The sequence below is a fragment of the Cladophialophora psammophila genome (genome assembly GCF_000585535.1).
Source record: "Cladophialophora psammophila CBS 110553 chromosome Unknown aczJe-supercont1.36, whole genome shotgun sequence".
Taxonomy (NCBI): Eukaryota; Fungi; Ascomycota; class Eurotiomycetes; order Chaetothyriales; family Herpotrichiellaceae; genus Cladophialophora; species Cladophialophora psammophila.
The window spans coordinates 282,758-292,748 of record NW_006912957.1 but is presented as its reverse complement, the minus strand read 5'-3'; positions in this window follow the sequence as shown (position 1 = coordinate 292,748).

Sequence of the window (9,991 nt, the reverse complement as noted above, 5' to 3'; positions counted from 1 at the left end):
CCTACACTAGTAAGCATTAACTATAAGAATAACGTAGAATTAATTATTCTTATTTTCGATACTAGTTTACTAAGTTAAGGAGTAGTATTAATATAGTGTAAATATAGTTCTCGAAAACATAGATATTCTATACGTTATAAGAGTAGTTTATAAATAAAAGTAGAGACTAGATATAACGCGGAAAAAAGAGAATATTATACTTTATTAAAGGTATTAAAGAAGTTTAAGTCCTAACTATACGGTATAACCTTTTTAGTTAAAACTAATATAGCAACTCTCGCTACTTAATTAAATCGCTTAGTAACCGATCTATCTAGTACCTTAATAACGTAGTGACTTACTTAGATTCGACTATTTAATTTCGAAGTTAGATATATTCTTAGAATTAAGAATATAGTAGTAAACGCTCTATCTAAACGACCGGAAACTATAAGTGAGACTACTAAAGTAGAAAGAGAAGAAGACATCGATAAATAGATAATCGCGTAACTCTCCACGGTACGAGTTAGCTTAATAGTTCTAAATGAAACCTAAGGCTTACTTCTATACGGAAAATACTGAGTTTTAAAACTAATAATAGACTCTACTATTAAGATATAATACGTACGGATTTACTCTATTCGATTAAAATCCGAAATATCTTAGTAAAGCACTATCGAAGAGAAAAAATAATAAATATCGTTACGAAAGAAAGAATATTCTAAGAAATTATAGTAAATTACGTACTATCTTTAAATCTTTCGACGACTTACCGAGATAAATAACGATGACTTTAAAAGAATGAAGCGAGAAGTACTAAAATACTTTATACGAAACGATTACTTATTCCGAAGATCTAATATTATAAGATCTACGCGGCGAGTAATAAATAAGAAAGAAATAAAGTAACGAATTTTAAAAGAACTATATAATGAAAGTGAGTATAAAGAAGTTAAGGCTACTTATCGACGTATTACGGATCGATACTATTAGGATAGTATATATACGATGATAAAAGAATATAAAAAGACGTATATAGAATATTAATTTCGAGACTCGCGGAGAATTAAAGAGAAAATGAAGTCTACTTACGTTAATAAAAGATAAGAGACTATTTATATAAATATAACGCCGATACTAAAATCACGGAGAAAAGCTTATCTAGTGAAGACTAGAAGTGCCTTCTTCGAATAGATAGAAGCGCGCGAGCTGGCTAAGAATAATAGTATATTAATAATAAAATTTCTTTAGAAAGATCTAATCTATTATTATAGAATATTTAGAAAGCTAGTCGTTAATGAAGAATCTAAAAATAAGGACTTAATAATTACTTTAATAAATAAATATAATATTAAAAGAGTAGTTACTTCTACGTATTATCCTTAAATAAATAGCTAAGTAAAAGTAAATTATTAAGCTACTATGAACGCTCTTACGAAGACGTATAAGAGATCGAATCGTAAAGACTAAATAAACTATTTATATATTATATTATAGACGGATCGAATAATTATTAAAGCTAATACGAACTTTACTCTATACGAATTAAAGTATCTCGATCGACCGAAACTACTTATTAAACTAGATATTATTACTTAAAGATTAATATTATAGAAAGAGACCTATACTACTAAAGAACTTATAAAAATACGAGCGCGCGTACTTAAAAGACGTAAAGAGAATCTAGAAGAGACGCGAGAACATTTAAGGCGGTAACGTAAGCGAGATAAGAAGTATTTCGATAAACGTTATCGAATTCGAATAGAGAAGTTAAAAGAAGAAATATTAGTTTTAGTTTATAATACGTTTAGTTTAATAAATATATTAAGCTTTAAGAAGCTCTCCTTCCGGTGAATAAGCTCATATCGAGTTTTATAGATAAATCCGATCTATAATAACTATATTTTATATAAATTAGATAGTGCGAAGCTTTATAGAATCTTTACTATTAATCGACTAAAGCGTTTCTATCCGCGTAACCCGGATCGATTCGAGTTAGTAAAGTTAAGTAATACGGTGATAAGAGTAGTAATTATCGAAGAGAATAATAATAGTGATTCTATAAACGAGATTAAAGAAGAGCGAAGTAAATATATCGATAATCGAAATAGTTCCGGAGAATTAAGTAGTGAAGTCGTTAAAACTTAGGCTAGGCGTCTATCTCGAAGAACTTCGGCTACTTATATAATTTCGCTAGTCTAGGTATTAGGCGGAGCTAAAGGGAATAATTAAGAATAACTTCGAACTAACTTTATTATCGAGCTTTCTCTTTCTTCTAAAAGAATTAATAGAGAAAAAGATTTTCAAGGATTTCGCGGACTGGGACGTAGACGAAGAGAATAATCTAAAAAGGACTCGCTAAGTAAATAAAGGCGGCTTTACTTATATAAGATAAAAAGAAAGGCGAGCTCTCTATGGCTATTCTTATATTTACTTATCTTTCATTAAGTTTATTACTAAAGTTTTAATTAATTAAGTTATTATTTAGAGTAGATTTAATATTTACGATTAGTACTACTATAATAAAGGGAACGGTATAGTAATACCGGTAACTCTATTATAGTTTCTCTTATATTTTAATTTATTTAGTTTAATTTCTATAGAGTAAGTATTATTAACTATCTACGCTCGCTTATTTACTTCTAGAATAGCTCTTAAGATATATAAATAAGTAATGAATAGAATAAAGATAAAAATTATAGAGAAAATAGCTTATAGTATTTTAGTAGTCTTTAGTATAAATTAGTTTATTTAATTATATATTAAATCTAAAAATAATTTCGCTAAGAGACTAATAAGCTAGCGTAAACTTAAAAAGATACTTAGTGATAGTCTTATAGTCCGTACGTTACGGCGAAGTATAGATATTACGGCGCGTAAATCGAGATTTATAGTATAAATAGATACGATAATAGAATATAGTAATAATAGCGATATAGAGTAATTTATTTACGAGAACTATAGATAAATAAGCTAATTAATTAATTAAAGAGAAGAAAGTACTACCTAGACTATAAATAACACTAAAGGCGAGTAAGGAGTCGAGTGAATAAATACTAAGACGCCGTCACCGCGACCACCGAAGTATTTCTTACTTAGTTCGTAGATAGTACTTTATAAGTGAAAGAATAAATAAGAAGAAACTAAAATCGACGTAAATATATAGTAATAATATTAGTATATAACGAAGTTCGTTATCTAATGAGTAGTGAGATTAATAAACGATTAAGTTAGCTCTCGACTATTTTTACTATCTCTTTTCTCTCGTCTTTACTTTATTTCGTTAAGTAATTACTTAATTCTCTTCGTTCCTAACGAATATTTAAAGAATATCTTTATTAACCTCGAAAAATAACGCTATACTATTTTTATAGCTTTATTTAGTGTATTTTTCATTAAGAAAACTGAGCTTTAATTATTTATAAATAGTTTTAAGTAATATAAGTAATTAAGACACTCCGCGAAGATCTCGTCGCGTATAAGGGCTTACGCCTAATTTTACACTAATAACACCGTAATAATAAGTTCCGTAAACGCCTTAGTATATTACTTCGTTATTAGATCCGTTTACACTAACGTCCTTAAATTAGTAGTAGTAAGTGACGATTTAGAGATAAGACACTATTAATATTAGTCCGTAAATAATCTAAGCTTCCTTATAAAGACCTAATATAATAGTCGGAACGTAATTTATTTATAGTTTTAGAGATATTACTCTTAGTACGGCTATAGTATTAAATATTTAGATATCGTATTCTCGTTATTTCTCGATTTAAAAACCACCACGGGAAATATTAGTATTATACCGTAAAGAAGGAATTAACGTAACCGAATAAGTTAGATAAGCTATCTAAATAGTCGAAAGAATATAATAGTTAAGTGAAAAATTCGTACTAGAAATCGCTAATTATATTAAAGGCGATTTAGAATTAAAGATAGTATTTAAAAATAAAGTGATTAAGAATAAGAAGACTAAAAGATTTTAAATATTAATTAAAGAAGCGATTAATAATCGAAATAAGTATAACGAAATTAAGAGAAGATTTATTAAAGATATTAATTATACTAGAAGTTAGAATATAGCCTTATTTTTAAAGAATACGAGCGGTAAAGATACGATTAGTCGAAAGTTTAGATAATAAATAACCGAAGAATTTTAGAAAGGTATCGTAATATAGTGGTTAAGTAATATAGCGTATACACTAGAGAAGCTCTAGTGTATAAGAATAGCGCCTAAGCTACGGAACGAGATATCTATAAATATATTACGTTAAATTAATCATTAAATAATAAAACGACTAGTCGGTCTTATAGATATAAAGTTTTCTTAGTTAGCATCGTAACGAATCGATATCTTTACGGTATAATCGAATCTAGACGATTTTAGAAACGCTATAAATAATTATAAGTATTTATAAGTTATAGCTACGCGTTTAGAATATTATCTTTAGTTAAAGAATAAATTACACTAGCTAAATAATATAGAGCTACTAAATATATATAATTTAATTCTTACCGAGGGTCTTCTAGAGATACCGATTAGCTAAATTAGTTAAGTTAAATAGAATCTTATTATAAGAAAGAAACTAACTATAAAATCGTCTACTAAGAAATTTATAGAGAAAAGGTCTAATAAGATATTAGCGAAAGGCGAGACTAAGAATTAGTTAAAGAACTTCTAAGAATAAGCGATAAAATCTTCGTCTTTATCGATCGTATCTAAGAAATAACCGGAAGAAGAGTAGAGATATTAAAAGCGAAATATCTTAGATTACTTTAAGAATAAGTCTATAATAGAAAAGCTCACTAAAATTAAAGAAAGAGAAGTCGTAATTAAGAAAGCGACTAAAAAGTAATTAGAAATTCGAAACGAATATATTAAAATAGTGATTTAGTCTAGAAAGAGACCGCGGTTAATACCGTTAGTTCTAAGAACATCTTTAGAGATAGAAGTAAGAGCTTTTAAGCGAATATACTTTTCGTCCACCGAATAAGCGTTCACGGAAGCTAAAGAAACTATTACTAATAGTAAATATCTTCGTAGAGAGTTTTAAGAGTTATCTTCGTTCTTTAATACGAGACTATATAAATAAAACTTATTAAGAAATTCTTCTAATGTGAAAAGATTAGTATAAAAGATTATTATAAATTAGTTTAAGAGAGTTAAATATAATATCGATAAAAGTACTTTAATGAAACGGTAAGCGAATAAAGTAATTTAGTATAGATTTAAAGCTATTATATAAGTATTCTAAAGATTAATCGAAGTATTATCGACTAATATTAGTTCGAGATAATCTCTTTAATATTACACTACTCTCGAAGTAATTTAAATTATAGAAAGAGTGGAGACTAAAAAAGATACGTTAGAAATTTAGCGAATTTAAGATATATTAAAGAAATTTAAAGAGTATAGTCGCGGAGTAAAGAAATCTCTTCGCGACGAAAATTACTACTCGAGAAGATATATAATTAATAAGAAAAAATTAAAATATCTTTTACTTAGTACGAATTATAACGATTAGTTATTTATAGATTACGTTATTAAAGGTATCGCGGCCTACCGAAAGCACTAAGTAAAAGACGAATAAAATATAATCTATCTATATAACGTTCGAGAAATATTTACGTTTATAATTTAGCCGTAATTATAGCGATAAAATAAGTTTATATAGAAGAAGCTAATTCTCTATCGAGAGATTAATTATTAGTAATTAATATACGTCGATTTCGATTCTCGAATCGTTTACGCTATAAATTCGATTAGAAAGCGCACGGTAAAAGACTTAATGATTTCGATTATTTTAGAGTATCTTAACTCTTAAGTTTAAGTAAAGCTCGAAGACGATAGATAGTTTATATTTTAAAATATTAATATTAATAAATAACTAAATAACTATAATTATAAAATATTTATTATCTTTTAGATTAAAGCTCTTATAGAAAACGATATTAAAGCTATTAAAGAAGTTAAAATCGATACTTTCTATTAAGTTTAACTTATTTAGAATATTTATTAAGCTATTATTAAAGATAAAAAGATATTATTATTATAATTATCTCGCGTAGAAACTAGTGAATGATAACTATTAAAGTCTATTATAATGATTACTCTAGATGAAAGTATTATTAATCTTATTAATTAAGAGAATACGAACTAAATATTATAGATTTATATCGATTTATATAGCGAAGAGAGAATAGATTTAGAATATAATAATAATAACTCTTAAAATAGAATCTTAACGCTAAGAGTAAACTCTCTCTTTTCTCGCGTTACTTAGTTAGTTAAGAAAGAATTCTAAGAGCGAATCTTAGAATCATCGAGTAATATTAATATAGAAATAGACTCGACTCTAAGATAGAGTAGTTATTAAAGTGAAATATTAAGAGTATCTTCGGTGTTCTTATATAGACCGAGTAGATTTATTATATTTACTAGTGATATTTTAGTTCGTATTCTAAATTTAATTAGAGAGGAGAATTTATTTTCGTTACGAGCTTCTTCTTATAGTACTACGAACTCGCTTCCTAGATAATAATAAAGTTAGATAATTCTTAAATATATTATATATTATCGAACGAGGTCGTTCTATAAATAGAAGAGAGAGGGATATAATAAGGTAAGATAACTATACTATAATGAACTATACTAAGCTAGTAAAGCGATAATAAGATGAAAAAGTTATTTAGTTATATATTAAATCTAAATAAACTAGTAAAGAGAAGATACGGAATAGTTTATAGTGCTAATAGTGTATTATTTATTTTTTATAGATTAAGTAAAGTATTATAAATTTCATAGCTTTTAGTACCGTCTACTTAAATTCTAAGAGTGTTTTATTAGTTCTATTCTGTTCCTCGATGCTACCGCTATGCTAGGTATTCGTAGCTCTAGCCGCTATTTCTCTGGGTGGTGTTAGTGATGTTGTTATTAGTATTAACTAGAAACGCGTTCTTAATTCTCGATCTGCTGAATAGGTCTCTATGCGTTGTTATATATATACGCTAAACTCTAAAGTGCTCTATTATAATATATAAGTAAGAAATTAGCCGTAGAGAATAAGTATAAATTATTCTATAAGAGAATAGCTCTTAGATACTAACATTTAGTAAAGTTTCTATAAGTCGAGGTACTCAGACTTCTCGTTCTCTATAGACTCTAAGGACCGCTTAAACTTCTATCTTCGCTCTAACTAAAATTCGATTCGTCGTTAGTCGTACTTATATTTCTTCCTTCGATATTTAAGTAATTATCGTAATTTCTCTTATATCGTCTTCCGTAAGGGTTCGTAAGATGATTTTCTCTACCGAGGTTATTTTTATCTCTCTTATTAATTTCTATATTTATTAAGTTCTCGCTCTAATTCTTTTTACTACTTCTTATAGTGTAATAAAGCACTTTAGAGTTTGGCGTGCACGTGTAACAACGTACAGAGGCCTATCTAGCAGATCGGGAATCGAGAACGCGTTTCTAGTTGATACTAATAACAACATTACCAACACTACCTAGAGAGGTAGCGGCTAGAGCTACGAACACCTAGCATAGCGGCAGTATCGAGGAACAGAATAGAATTAATAAAATACTCTTAGAATTTAAGTAAACGGCACTAAAAGCCATGGAATTCATAATACTCTACTTAATCTATAAAAAATAAATAGCACACTACTAATACTATAAACTATTCTATATCTTCTCTCTACTAGTTTATTTAGATTTAATATATAACTAGATAATTTTTTTATCTTATTATCGCTCTATTAGCTTAGTATAGCTCATTATAATATAGCTATCTTATCTTATTATATCTCTCTCTTTTCTATTTATAGAACGATCTCGTTTAATAATATATAATATACTTAAGAATTATTTAACTCTATTATTATCTAAGAGACGGGTTCGTAGTACTATAAGAAGAAGCTCGTAACGGGGATAGATTCTTCTCTCTTATTAGGTTTAGAATATAAACTAGAATATTATTAGTAAATATAATAAATCTACTCGGTCTATATAAGGACACCGAAGACGCTCTTAATATTTCGCTTTAATAACTACTTTATCTTAAGATCGAGTCTATTTCTATACTAATATTACTTAATAACTTTAGAGTTCGCTCTTAGAATTCTTTCTCTATTAACTAAGTAACGCGAGAAAAGAGAGAGTTTACTCTTAGCGTTAAGGTTCTATTCTAAGAGTTATTACTATTATATTCTAAATCTATTCTCTCTTCGCTATATAAGTCGATATAAGTTTATAATATTTAGTTCGTATTCTCTTAGTTAATGAGATTAATAACACTTTCATCTAAAGTAGCTATTATAATAGACTTTAATAGCTACTATCTACTAGTTTCTACGCGAGACGACTATAATAATAGTATCTTTTTATTTCTAATAATAGCTTAATGAATATTCTAAATGAGTTGAACTTAATAGGAAGTGTCGATTTTAACTTCTTTAATAGCTTTAATACCGTTTTCTATAAGAGCTTTAGCCTAAAAGATAATAAATATTCCGTAATTATAGTCATTTAGTTGTTTGTTAACATTAATATTTTAAAATATGAACTATTTATCGTCTTCGAGCTTTACTTAAACTTAAGAGTTAAGATACTCCAAAATAATCGAAATTATTAAGTCTTTTACCGTACGCTTCCTAATCGAATTCATAGCGTAAACGATTCGAGAATCGAAATCGACGTATACTAACTATTAATAATTAATCTCTCGATAGAGAATTAGCTTCTTCTATATAAACTTATCTTATCGTTACGATCGCGACTAGATTATAAACGTAAATATTTCTCGAACGTTATATAGATAAATTATATTTTATTCGTCTTCTACTTAGTACTTTCGGTAGGCCGCGATATCTCTAATAACGTAATTTATAAATAACTAATCGTTATAATTCGCACTAAGTAAAAGATATTTTAATTCTTTCTTATTAATTATATATTCTCTTAAGTAGTAATTCTCGCCGCGAAGAGATTTCTTTACTTCGCGACTATACTCTTTAAATTTCTAACGTATTTTTTTTAGTCTTTACTCTTTCTATGATTTAAATTACTTCGAGGGTAGCGTAATACTAAAGAAATTATCTCGAACTAATATTAGTCGGTAATACTTCGATTAATCTTTAGAATACTCGTATAATAGCTTTAAATTCGTACTGAACTACTCTATTCGCTTATCGTTTCGTTAAAGTATCTTTACCGATATTATATCTAACTCTCTTAGATTAGTTTATAATAATCTTCTATACTAGTCTTTTTATATTAAAAGAATTTCTTAATAGATTTTATTTATATAGTTTCGTATTAAAGAGCGAAAATAACTCTTAAAACTCTCTACGGAGATATTTACTATTGATAATAGTTTCTTTAGCTTTCGTAAACGCTTATTCGATAGACGAGAAGTGTATTCGCTTAGAAGCTCTTACTTCTATCTCTAAAGATATTCTTAGAATTAACGATATTAATTACGGTCTCTTTCTAGACTGAATTACTATTTTAATATATTCGTTTCGAATTTCTAATTACTTTTTAGTCGCTTCCTTAATTACGACTTCTCTTTCTTTAATTTTAATAAGCTTTTTTATTATAGACTTATTCTTAAAGTAATTTAGAATATTTCGCTTCTAATATCTTTACTCTTCTTCCGGTTATTTCTTAGATACGGTCGATAAAGACGGAGGTTTTATCGCTTATTCTTAGAAGTTCTTTAACTAATTCTCGGTCTCGTCTTTCGCTAATATCTTACTAGATCTCTTCTCTATAGATTTTTTAGTAAGTAGTTTTATAGTTAGTTTCTTTCTTATAATGAGATTCTATTCGACCTAACTAATTTAGCTAATCGATATCTCTAGGAGACCCTCGGTGAGAATTAAATTATATATATTTAGTGACTTTATATTATTTAGCTAGTGTAATCTATTCTTTAACTAAAGATAATATTCTAAACGCGCAGCTATAACTTATAAATATTTATAATCATTTATAGCGTTTCTAAAA